At 40.8% G+C, this 13,226-nt stretch overlaps 1 protein-coding gene across 2 annotated transcripts in view; it reads left to right on the forward strand.

Moving 5' to 3' along the window:
- Positions 1–13,226, forward strand: part of Gpd2 (glycerol-3-phosphate dehydrogenase 2) — a 164,693-nt gene that overhangs the window by 114,335 nt on the left and 37,132 nt on the right. The gene's annotated exons all lie outside the window — the stretch shown is intronic.

Raw genomic sequence — 13,226 nt, forward strand, 5'->3', positions numbered from 1 at the left:
TTTTTTGTAATTTATGTAATAGTTTATCAGAAATGAATCTACAGCTTATTTATTGAATTATTTCTTTGTAAATTCACATTTATTGAGTGCGAATTCCAAACTATAAAATATTGGAAGCGACTTTCTCCAGTCCAGGGAACTATTGATTACATCTGCAACTATTTCCCCCTCTGCCATCCCAAAGGGGGAAGTTCTATATTACATATTTGCATTTTTTCCTGTCAACAAATTTGTTTTAATATTTGTCTATAGCGTCTGGCCAATTACTTGATGTTTATGGCTACAATATTGATATCCTTTCCTTGTTAACTATGCTGTGCATAAACATCATGTTTTTCGTCTGAAAGACAATTCAGATACTCTGCTATTAGCAGGTAGTGAAATTAAACTGATTCTTACGTACTGCATCTCCATGATTTTTGCCTGAGCACCACTATTTATAAAGGTCCCCAACACCAAATTTGTCTTTTCTCTCAGATGATCAAGTTGTGGTGAGTTGATTGCCATTCCCACAACTCACCATCATTATAAACTGATTACTTTTGACAAAACAAAAACAACAAAGCAAAACAAAACCTTAACACCCTCCTACAGACCAGGCATTGTTGTCTTTGCTAGAGTTGAACTGCTGGAGGTGATGGAGGAGAGAGTTCTTGTTCTTAGTTTTTTCATTCTGATGAAAAGTTAAACATCCATGTAAAACGGATGACTCAAATTGCTGTTGAAAAAACAAGTCCATAAGTCAAACTTGTAATAATCAAATTAAGGTCAGACTTTTGCCTAGTAAGTAAAATCTCATGCATATGGCTGGGGGTGTAGCTCGGTCGGTAGAGTGATTGCCAGGCATGCATGAAGCTCTGGGTTCATCCCAGCATTCTGTAAACTGTGTGTAGTGGCATAACCCTATAATCCCAGCACTCCCAGCCCTCGGGAAGTAGAGGCAGAATGTTTCTGATTCGGGCATTATATAAAAGGCTGGAGAAATGGCTCAGCAGTTAAGAGCACCAGCTGCTCTTTCAGAGGACCCTGGGTTCTGTTCTCAGCACCTACATGGCAGCTGAAAACCTTTGGTAACTCCAGTTCCAGGGGATCTGACGCCCTCTTCTGGCCTCTATGAACATGGGTACACTTACATACATGCAGTCAAAACATATACATCAACCTGAATAATAGATTTTAAAAAGTGAAAAAAGGCTTTACAGTAAAGAGAGAGAGAGACAGATCAGTCTAACAGAAGGCACCTTTGTTGGCTATGGTAGTTTCATTTTTATAGTGTTTTAAAAAAATTTTTTTATGTGTATGTTGCCTGCATGTAGGTAGGTAAGTACACCTGTGTCGTGCAGTGCCCTTGGAGGACAGAAGAGGCTGTCAAATCCCCTGGAACAGGAGTTACAGACAGTTGTTAGCTGCCATGTGGGTGCTGGGATTCTAACCTGGATCATCTGCAAGAACAGCCAGTGCTCTTAACTGCTGAACCATCTCTCCAGCTCCTATAGTTTTTTTTTTTTTTTTTTTTTAAATATGTGCTGAATCTGGTCATTTTTGTGGTCCTAATACATAAGCAAAGAAGTTGCTGTTAGTCCTATTTTACAAATGAAGAAACAGACTGTTGGATGGGAATGGAGGTGGGTGGGGTTCCAACCTCAGGCTTGGCTGATCTCCTGGCCTGCTCTCCCAGGGCAGATGTCGGCTCCTTAATAGACTGATAACATGGACACTGGACAGACTGATTTGATAACAACTTGATAAGGGGTGGAATCTTCTGATGTATGGAGAGAAATCTGATAGGAGACAGGGCTCAGGACAAGACAGATAAAGGTTCTCAAAAGGCTGCTTGCAGTTAAGATTCCTTTGTGCTGGGTTCCTGTGTTTATTATGTGGCTCACACTTCAAGTCACCCTGGGGGCAGCCGAGTCATTCCCACATTTTATTAAAATGTTGTGTACTTGTGTTCACACAAATAGAGGAGGACTCAAGGATGGGTATTTGTGAGTGAAGGGGTTCATTTAAGCTGAAAGGTGGTTTAGTAACCTAAAAGGGCTTCTTTTGGCTTACTGTTTAATTACATTGATAATTTTTCAGTCGATTCATGTGAAATTTTGGGAGAAAAACTTCCAAAATAGAGCTGGGAGAATGACTTCCAAAATTCCTGGCAGAATGACCAGGAACTCAGGACTTTGTCAGAGTTTAAATCACATGAAAATTTTAAGAGAAAAGGGACTCCTCCTCCTCCTCCTTCTCCTCTTCCTCCTCCTCTTCCTTCTCTCCCTCCTAGTTCTTCCTTCCTTCTTTCTTCCTTGGTTTAGTGTTTTGAAACAATGTATTATCTTGTCAACATCATTTTCCTTTTGTTCAAGCACATCCTTATGCTTTCCTATTGTTTTTGACATTAAAAAAAAAGCTACAGCCCCATTTTCAATAGTAAAAAGTGAGGAGAGGAGGAAAAGAACAAACAGCAGGAAATAAATGAAGTTCAGAGATTGGCTGTTGCATATTTTAATTAATTAATTAATTATTGTTTTTTTGAGACATGGTCTTTCTGTAGCCTCAGCTGGCATGGAACTCACTATGGAGACTAGGCTGGCCTGAGTCTCACAGAGATCCACCTACCTCTGCCTCCTGAGTCTTGGGATTAAAGACATGTGCCACCATACATGGCTATTTTATTTAAGAAATTTGCTAAATGCCAACTTTTAAAATAATATTTATTTATTTTATGGGCATAAAAATGGTTTGCCTGTATGTATGTATGTGCACTTGTGTTGTGCAATGCCCACAGAGACCAGAATAAGGTGTTGGATCCCTTGGAACTGGAGTTATGGACAGTCATTAGCTGCCGTATGGGTGCTGGGACCTGAACTCAGGTCCTCTGCAAGAGCAGCCAGTGCTCTTAACCAGTGAGCCATCTCTCCAGGCCTGTTGCACATTTTAGAGAATGAAGATTTGCCAGACAGATAAGCAGTAAAACTATTCATTGATTTATTTGGTGAGTGAGTGTGTTGTGGGGGACCATAGGTGTACCACTGGCACCATGTGACAGTCAGAGGGCAACTTAGAAGAGTCAGTACTCATCTTCCACCTTATCGGTCCCAGGGATTGAACTCAGGTCGTTAGGGTTGGCAGCAAGCACCTTTACATGCTGAGCCATCTTACAGATCTAAGAAAAACCATTTAGAACAGAAAGATACTTGGAGCTTAAAAAACAAAAGCAATAAACAAAAACCCATTTTTGGTAATAACCATAGCTTTTAGTTAAAGGATGGTTCTGATGTCTTGGTTTTCAAGTATTTTTTTAATAATAAAAAGTAAATATAAAAAGTTTATTGAGAACTATTATTATTAGAGATAGGGTCTCACTATGCAGCCCTTGCTGGCCTGGAACTCACTACGTAAATCAGGTTACCCTGCAACTCACAAGATCCACCTACTTCTGCCTCCCAAGAGCTGCACTGAAGGCATGTGCCATCGTGCCTGGCTCGAGAACTATTATTCTATCACATTACAGCATGCACTATGTATCTGACTTGTTTCTCAAAACAGTTCTGTGTCAATCCCATTGCTATTGTCACTGGTGCCAGGGAAAGTGGCACAGCTCCACTCTGTCACCCACAGCAGTCTGAAGAGTTCCTTTAATGTTTTGGGGACCTTAACTCAGGTAAAAATGCATCTGGGGCTTTGCCATCTAAAAGAATCTAGGGCTGGCCAGTATGAAGCAGAGTTGGACTTCATTAAAGATATTTTGAAATAGATTATAAGCACCAGGGTTAAGAGAAAGAGAGACCTCCAGGACACCCAAGTGTGGGTGTGGGCTTCTCAAAAGAGTTTCAATTAATTGTGTTAGCATTAGCCATGTACATCATTTTAGGGGCTCTCAAGTTATGTTGCAAGGAGCTGCTGGAAATATCTTTTTTTTGCGTGCGTGCGTGCATGCGCGTGTGCGTGCGTGCATGCGTGTGTGTGTGTGTGTGTGTGTGTGTGTGTGTGTGTGTGTGTAGGCCAGAGATTGACTTTGGGTGTCCTCCTCCATCTCTCTCCACCTTATATATTGAGACAGGGTCTCTCACTTGAACCCAGAGCTCTCTGATTCAGCTAGTCAGCTAGCCAACTTGCTCCATAGATCCCTCCTCTATGGTCTATGTCTCTGCCTCCTAGGGCTGATATTATAGGCAAGCTGCCAAGCCTGCCCATGCTGGGTGTTCAGACTCCAAGCTCTTCATCCATAAAGTCATTGCCCAAGTCCATTTTCTCTCTCTTTTGATAAATGAGATTATAGGGGAGGCTCTTGAGGAGCCTTGAATGGGATTGTAGTCTGATAAGGTACACCAGGAGCTACAAGGGGTTTGGGACATATATTTTACTGTAAATGGGGCTTTTGGTAAGACTAGAAAATTGTAAACTTATTTCTGGGAATGCAGAAAGGCCTTAATTGTGCTGACCTGCTTGAGTCTCAGTTGGTGTGTGTGGCTTCAACCCAGTGGGATTCCTCTTTCTTCTCTGTCCCTGTAATTTTCTTTCTATCCTGCTCCTTCTGTTTCTGTAGTTGAGAGAGTAAAAAGAATGGTAGATGAGGTGGCTTGTTGAGTTAGTACATAGGAGATGAGCCTTGATCTAGCGCACACATTCCTTGTGAAAGAAGTTTTGCAAATCTTCCCCAAACTTGAGAGATGAGGGCCTATGTCTGGAGCCTTGGGTTGTTGGTATGTTAGGAAAACTTCTGGGAAGGAGAACAGAAGTAAGAAGGCTAGGAGCACATGGCTTTCTCAGAGCCTGTGGCTTTGCTTTCACAGCCCAGTGCCCCAGGGCAGTTGATCAGTCTGGCCTTTCTGATTTCTGCTTCCCACAAATAATAGTTTGACACCTGGCACTGAGTTGTAAGTGTTCAATATTTGCAAAACCAAATGAATCTCAAGAATCCTCAGCTAAATTTTCTTGGATGAAGATGGCATGCTGTCTAGACTGTAGCTCAATGAAGATAGATCTTTGCCATCAAAGCTAGGCATTTCAAGAAGGCTCACCAATGAATTTAGTACATTTTGTAAATGAGGAAACTTACCAGGGCTTTTAGGCCTCAGAAATGTATGATTTGTAAAGCAGTCTTTTGACTGTCCAGCTTTCACTTAATTTAACTTTGTCACACTGCTTTTTATGTTTTTTCTTTTAAAAAGTAGTGAAAGAAAGGAAGGAAGGAAGAAAGGAAGACAGACAAAAAGAAGTATTCTTAGCTTCTGTTAGAGAATGGATTATCCTGGAGTAGTCACAGGGAGTGTTCATTGTAAACTAATGTATAGAACATTTTTGTACGAAAATAGCTAATGAATACCCAAAGCATTCTGTTGTTTGCAATTTAAATGCAGTTTCATTTTTGTTACTCTAGTTAGATTCCTAAGTGTCTAAAAAGTAGAAAACTCACTCCTCATTAGATTCATTTAAAACTTTTCTCAAGAAAGGAAAAGTCCTCAGGGTATAGAAACTTTATGTACTTAAGTATGTCATGTTAAGGCATTTGACAATGTTTCGTTTACATGGGGCCAAAGACCACAGATCCACCCTGATTGCTAATTATTCAAATTGTAAATAGCTTATTCGAGAACTTAGTGTGAGACAAAAGAAACTTGAAGGAACAAAAGGCCCACGATAATGAAAAAGATATTGTGAAGAGAAAGGCCAGGCAAAATTACCATGCAGGTCACATCCTGTGCTTGCATTTAATTGTACCTTTGTATTTAATAATAAAAATGATTACATGTTCAGTGCTAACAGGTGTCCCTCTTGAGAACTGTAGTATGGATAAGTGACAGCAAATTACTTCAATTCATAAACTTGGAATATTATGCTTTGGAGTTTCACCAATCTATACTAGAAGACATTTCTGGAAAAGTATACATCAAGTCAGGAAGATAAAAAAATAAATAAAAAAACAACACAACCCCCCCCAACTAAATTCATGATAAACAAAAATAAAACATAGACACATGCCTTAAGGTCTCAATAAAGGAAAAAGTCACTTATTCTAGGGACTGTTTAACACATTGTAGTTGTGCTAATAAGATAGCTGCATTTCCGATTCTTTGTGCTTTTATATAAGCTTTAATGGAATTACCAGGTAGCAGTGATGTAAGTTGACAAGTGGTCTTCCTGTTAGAACTTAGTAACTTTAATTACTTCAGGCTTACTGCTCACTCACTGGAGGTTTTTAGGAGTTTTCTCAGTTATTGTTTCGGGTGGGCTGGGTGCTGCTTAACTTGAATTTGTTTATGAGGTAGGTGTTGGCCAACTGACAGCTGATAGGATGTCTTCCTCCTGGGTCCTGATCACCCGAGAATGCCCTTTTCCTAGAGTTGGCAGAGGGCTGGAACACAGGCAGAAACTTGTAGATGCTCCTTTGAAATTCTGCTTTTATCACCTTTACTGGTATTCCATTGACAAAACAATTTCCCATAATGGAATCTAGAATTAGAATGAAAGGGGATAAGAGACTCATGACAAAGTCTATAGTTATAAGAAAGGGAGAAAAATAAAGGGAGTATTTGAAGTATGTTACATAGTTAAACAAAGGAAATTAATTGTAATTTTCAGTCCAATGTAAGAGGATGATTTCTGATTCACCCCCGCCCCAAGTCCTTTTTTTGTGACAGGGGCTCATTCACTATATAACCCTGACTGGTCTGGAACGCAACAGAGATCCACCTTCCTCTGCTGGGATTAAAGGCCATCATGCCCCACCACAGCACACCTGGCTCATCATTGGTCCTTGCTGGACATTCCTACATAGTATGAGAAGCCATACTTTGAAAGTGATAGACTGTCACCCACATTGTGTGATTTCAGAGTTACCCTGACTCTGCCTTGTAAGACACTTAGGCCCCTATGTGTGCTGCCTCATCAACATTACCCCAGCTAGGCGAGTGACACCCTTAGAAGATGCAGCACAGTCATTTTAGCTCCAGAGCGAGTCTGCAGTGTGCCCTGTAAGCCTGTGGCCTCTGCATTATTCTCTGTGTTCCGGCCCTAGCCATCCTGACACAGTAAGGACTTACTTTTGGAAATGGAATGTTGTCAGAATTCACCCTGTCCTCATTTCCAGTTTTTTAAAGCATTCTCATTTTGTGTACTTAAGCTGAATTTAAGAATCTCTGGATTCACATGCACCTATTTGCTCTGTCTTCCTGTTCTCTTCCTTACAGAAGGGGAATTTTTAAATGTACTGATTGTATTAAATGAGCTTGACTTTCTTTCAGAGATTAGGTTTTGAATTACCTTTGCTTGCAGAGGGGAAACTGCCAGAGAGGTCACCGTGACACCTGCAGCCCTCGACAAAGAGGCAGGCTGTGAGGACTTTGTTGGAAATGGGAATAGCGCTTTGGGAGGAGGTTCTTTCTGGTAAAACATCTGCTCCCCTTGTGCTAGTCAAAATAATTACGCTAGAACCAGGTCAGGCCACGGGGGATGGAAGGAGATATTCTAATCAGAGACTGTCAGTTTAGTGATGAAATCATGAGCAGCTGATATTTTAACAAATTTCACCCCTAAAAGTTAGAGTTTCTATGCTAGTAGGTAGAGAGGAGTTAGGGAGGTCTGTGCATGCATCAGTCTTTCACAATAAAGGATCATTTAAAAGTATGTTTTGCTAAAAGGAGGACTGAATGTAGACATTTACAGCACCACAGAATTTTAGGCCTAAAGGAACAGGATAATGTCAGCTAATTTATTACGTGTTTTTTTTTTTTTTTTAATATTTACTTATGTTTCATACTCTTTACACATTGAGTGATTCTTTTTCTTTTTTATTTTCTCAGCTATTTTGTCCTTTAACTCAGTTGCCAAACTTTGATGCTGAGACGAGCAATATTGCTCTGTCTCCAAAATTTTATAGGTAAGGCCTATCTTTTTGATGACACACCCTAAAATATGTGCACTCTCTTGTTTCCCTTACAATACCTCTCCTCCTTCTGTGGCCAAGGACATTGAGTGGCCAGACAAAATCTCTGCCCCAGCAACCTTTATTCTTTTTGGTGGGAACATTTCACACTTTGTTTTTCTAAACAAGGGGAAACAGTAATAGTTCCACCTCTATGTACTTCCTCTCCTATGAGTTATACGCTTAGTATGTGCACATATGTAAGATTTCGAGTGCAAGCAAGAACAGAGCAGGAAACAGATTTTCACAGTTGCCGTCTGGGTCCTTGTGTGGGCGCCAAGGTAAAGCTGATCAGTGTAGCAGTAGAGTGTTGCCTGGCTCTGAGGAAGCAGATTTGAAAACTTAAACTTCATGAGCAGATCAACTGGGTGGGGATTTCAGACTACCGTGTCACATTTCTGTGACAGGCAGGGCTGTCAGAAACTTTTTTATACAGAAACAAAATTACAGAATGCACAGAGATACTTTTCAAAATGTCAGGAAACAGAGTTGGGGAGATTCAGTTTAAAATAATGAAAATATATCACACCTCAGGAAGCATTTACTATAGGCATCAGAGCCTAAGGGTGAAGGGCAAGTTTAAAAACTGCAGGGGAGGAGGAGGAGGTTTGCTCTGAATCTAGAGAGGTAAATGACAAGGTACATGTCAGGAGAGAATATTGGTGGATGGAAGCATGAATGCCTAGTTTCAGGGGGACATAAATTCCTTGCTCCTCAGTTTTCAGGGCCTAGTAATGGCTATGTTAGCCTTCTTCCTTAGAGCATGGGGTAGGCAGCATGTGGCAGGCCTGAGGGACTCACTCATAACCATTTCTTACCTCCTTCCCAATTATTCACCTTATATATGTAGGCTAGTTTGGAATTAACTTCAGATTTTAAACATTTTGGTTTCCCTTCTCATCTCAAATATGTAGCTATAAACTTAATGGTTTCTAGATAGGCTGACTAGACCCCAGTGAATGAACTTGCACTGAGGGATGGCTGAGTACACTAACTTGACTTGAGAGGTATTAACATGTATGACAGAATGCATATAATCTGGTGGGGTGGGCTATGCTGGGGGGGGGTTCTGGATGGGGGAAGGGATATAAAAATGATTAAGATGTGTTGTATAAAATGCACAAATATTCAATAAAAGTGTACATTAAAAAAACTTAATGGTTTCTAGAAACTTAACAGCACTTATTGGGTACCTGTTCTGAGAGAGGGTGGGGGGAAGAGAAAGTTCAAAATAACCAAATAAATAAATAAGTAAATACTGACAAAATCCACCTACAACTGAACAAGGGCCTGGTCTCCCACCGTGCTTGCAGGGTGGGGTGGGGAACAGGTCTTATGGCGCAGTGGGGTGGTGGCTGTGCTGTTTTTTGTGCTTGAGCTTCTGACCGAGCATTTGTCTCAGTGTCAGCTCATAACAAAGGCTTGTTAATTTTGTAAGTAGAAAGTGGATGGTCTTATGGGTGAATACAGGATCATAAAGACAGTAGAAAAAGTATGTCTGCATAAATCATAATAGTGGCCTAGGAGAAAAATAAAAACCATGACCAAAGCAACTTACACAAGGGTTTATTGGGCTTATAGCTCCAGAGGGATAAGAGTTCATCATGGTAGAGGAGGCATGGCAGTAGACAGCTGGAGCAGAAAGCTGGACTGAGAGCAGGCACAGGGTGCAGAGAGACAGACACTGGAGGTGGGATGTGGCTGTGAGTGCTCAAAGTTCACCCTCAGTGACTTGCTTCCTCCAGCCAAGTTGCACCTCCAAAACCTCTGCCAACAGTGCCACCAATTGGGGTCACGTATCTGAATACTTGAACCTATGAGGGTGTTCTCATTGAAAGCACTACAGAAGATAGATGAACTAGATCAAAGAGATGAGCAGTGGCTTCCTAGGATCTTCCACAGTGGTACCCCAGCATAAGAATAAGAAACGGGGTGAAGACAAAAATGCCTGAACATCAGGCAGCCGAAAAGAATTTTGGCAACTGGAGAGTGAACTGTGTAGTCCAACCCTCTGTACTGAAGGGCCCATTACTAAGGGACAATCAAGTCAAGTCAAGGCAGGTCCTACTGGGTACTAAGGGGGTGTAGAAGCACAAGGAGCGTACTTTATGTCATACTTTTAATTGTAGTTGTTGCTGTTGCTCTTCTTCTTCTCCTCCTCCTCCTCCTCCTCCTCCTCCTTCTTCTTCTCCTTCTTCTTCTTCTTCTTCTTCTTCTTCTTCTTCATCTTCTTCTTTTTTCCTTTGGAGATGAGGTCTGTCTCACACATTACCACAAGGTAGGAACACTTCACACAGGTGTATTATTGTTGGTTGGCAGGATTCTATCTTCAAGACAAGGACAGTTGCTTCTGGGAGAACTGACTTGGAGGCTTCTTCTTCTCCTTTCTTCTCTTTTTAGAAGAAAACACTTTTTTATATCCTTTTTTTTTTTTAATTTTATGTGTATAAGTATATTGCTTGCATGTAGGTAGGTACACCCGTGTCATGCAATGCCGGTAGAGGTCAGAAGAGGGCTTCAGATCTCCTGGAACTGGAATTACAGGTGGTTGTTAGCTGCCATATGAGTGCTGAGAATGGAGGACTCGGGTCCTCTGCAAGAACAGTCAGTGCTCTTAACCCCTGAGCCATCTCTCCAGCCCCAGAGTTGATCTTTACCTTAAATTGTGCTGGTATTTAGAAGCTAATTAGGTGTTTCTTATTGTGGAAGGAATAGAGCTTGGTAAACTGACTGCTAGCCCAGTGTAAGCAGCCTGTGATATACTGACACAGTAACGTGATTTTGTTTTTTAAAAATGAAGTAAGGAGCCAGGCGTGGTGATGCACGCCTTTAATCCCAGCACTCAGGAGGCAGAGTCAGGTGGATCTATGTGAGTTCAAGGCTAGCCTGGTCTACATAGTGAGTTCCAGGACAGCTGGGGCTACAGGGAGACCCTATCTCAAAAAGACATATATGTGTGTGTGTGTGTGTGTGTGTGTGTGTGTGTGTATGTGTGTGTGTGTGTGTGTGTGTGTGTGTGTGTGTGTAAGGTGAAATCAACACTATCGAACTCAGTTTAGAGTCAGAGGATTGTGTAATAGATCTAGAACTTACACAGGCATGTATTGTTTGGTTATTGTGTTTTAAACTAGAAAATAGTTTTATTAGAGTTTGAAAGAAAACAGAGCAGATCAGGTATAAATCTCAGCAGCTGCTGAGAGAAGGGAGACGGAAAAGAAGAGTTAGGTAAGAAGGTCAAATCTGAAAAAAGGTATAAAAGGGAAAGTTAGGCTTTGAGTTAGAACTCAGAGAAATGAGCACCTTGGCAGTGAAGATCTGCAAGTGACTGTCAATCAGCCATTTAATAAGTAACATTTCTGCCTGGTTCCCTAGCACAGTGACTTCACCTAGGATTTAAAGCGGTCCATGCACCCCTTGGTTTGCAGGCTAAGGCAAATACTTCAGCTGTGCGTTCTGTGACACACATATGGTGAGAGCACATAGCTCAACTGTCTTGTGCTACCAAATGCACGTTTGTCCATGGAGGTGGTTCACTGTTACAGGCCTACATCACCAGAAATGTCTTCAGGATGTGTCTTGTCATCTCTTTAGCCCAAAGAGAAAGCAACTCTGTAATGGTGGTGGTGTTTAGTTTCTTTAGGCCGTATGTGTTCATTTACCCTTGTGGAGCAAGTTCTAGCTCTAAATAAGGAGCCCTACATTAATGAAAGTTGGCTTCTTTTTCTAAAAAAAATTTATTTATTATTATTTTTATTTTATGTGTATGTGTGTATTGCCTGCATGTAGGTAAGTGCACCTGTGTCGTGCAGTGCCCACGAAGGTCACAAGAGGCTGTTGGATCCACTGGAACTGGAGTTACAGACAGTTGTTAGCTGCCATGTAGGTGCTGGGATTCGAACCAGGTCTTCTGCAAGAACAGCCAGGGTTCCTTACTGCTGAGCCATCTCTCCAGCCCCCGAAAGTTGGCTTTTTAAACTTAACTGTTGGCTGTTTAAGCCACATTAGAGTCATGTGGAACTGAAGCTGATAGAATTGTGGTCTTTTCCAGCTTCAGCTCAACTGCTGCTGTTGTCATTGCTTTTTTTCTTCTACTTTCAGTCTGTTAATTTTTTATAGAATAACACCAACTTAATATTTTTCTAGAATAAATAATATGTTTTGGGGTAAAGCAACTCCAAAATAATAAATTTCATGTATTACGGCTTAATATTCATTCCCCTTAAGTGCATGTAGTTAGGGGGAAGTTTGTTCTAGGCTGGCACTCATGCAGCAGTTTTTGAAAAAAGATGTTTGTGGGGAGAGGCTTGCAGGATCTTCAGTCATTGATTCTCTCTTTATATCTTTGCCCTTTTCCCTGGAACAGATGACTTGTACAGGGCTCCCAGACTGAATCACAAGGAAGAAACTTTACATAAACCATTTATACTACATGTTTGGTATGCTGGCGACATAAATCAACAACAATATCCATTACAGATTCATCCCTTTATCAGTATTATCTTGATAGAACTGATCCCGATGTGTGGGAATTTGAACTCTGCTTCAATACATCTAGCCCTGGATAATTAATTATTCAGGGCACAGAGAACCTGGCCCTGCAATGTAGAGTAATTCTTCCTGGTCAGCGTTAACTCCACTGGCAATAATAAATAGGAAAAGTCTCCGGTGATGCCAGTATTTTAAAGTGATTAATCATCTCTTCCCCCTTCTCCTCCCCCTTAGTTTTCTTTAACTAGGATTTTTTTCAGCAATAAATCTCTAACAATACAGGTAGGAATTGTTCTGTAATTAAATTTTGCCCTGCTTAATTTCTTACCTTTTGTGTGCTGTTAAAAATGTTACATTTTAAGGAGCCCTGATCAAAATTCAAACCAAGAAAAATTCTTTTATGGAATACTGAGATTCTTCATGGAAGAATAAACTCTTGATTTTGAATATTAGATAGGCACGTACTCAGAAGAAATGTTCATCAGCACCAGTTGGGGTGTCAGATATTCCGAGAGTTTGAATTGCTTTGCTTTCATGTTTATGGTTTTTCTGTATTAAAAGAAGTCTGACGTACACATATGTTCCCCCATGGAGAGAATAATTATTTAAGAAATAAGTTAAGGTTCAGATAACTGTCAGCTTTGTGGAAAGGGATATTTTTCATTGTTTTTATGGTACACAAAGTGTACTTGCTAAAGAAGCAGGTAAATGTTGGCCTGAGAATGACCATGTATTTCCAAATGGTGCCCCATATACCTGCCCAGCCCTCACATATATTCCAGGTGACGGGGCAGATGTGACGTATCTGTTGTGACACACT

Source organism: Nannospalax galili, unplaced genomic scaffold (assembly GCF_000622305.1).
Source record: "Nannospalax galili isolate Female #2095 unplaced genomic scaffold, S.galili_v1.0 scaffold1181, whole genome shotgun sequence".
Lineage (NCBI taxonomy): Eukaryota > Metazoa > Chordata > Mammalia > Rodentia > Spalacidae > Nannospalax > Nannospalax galili.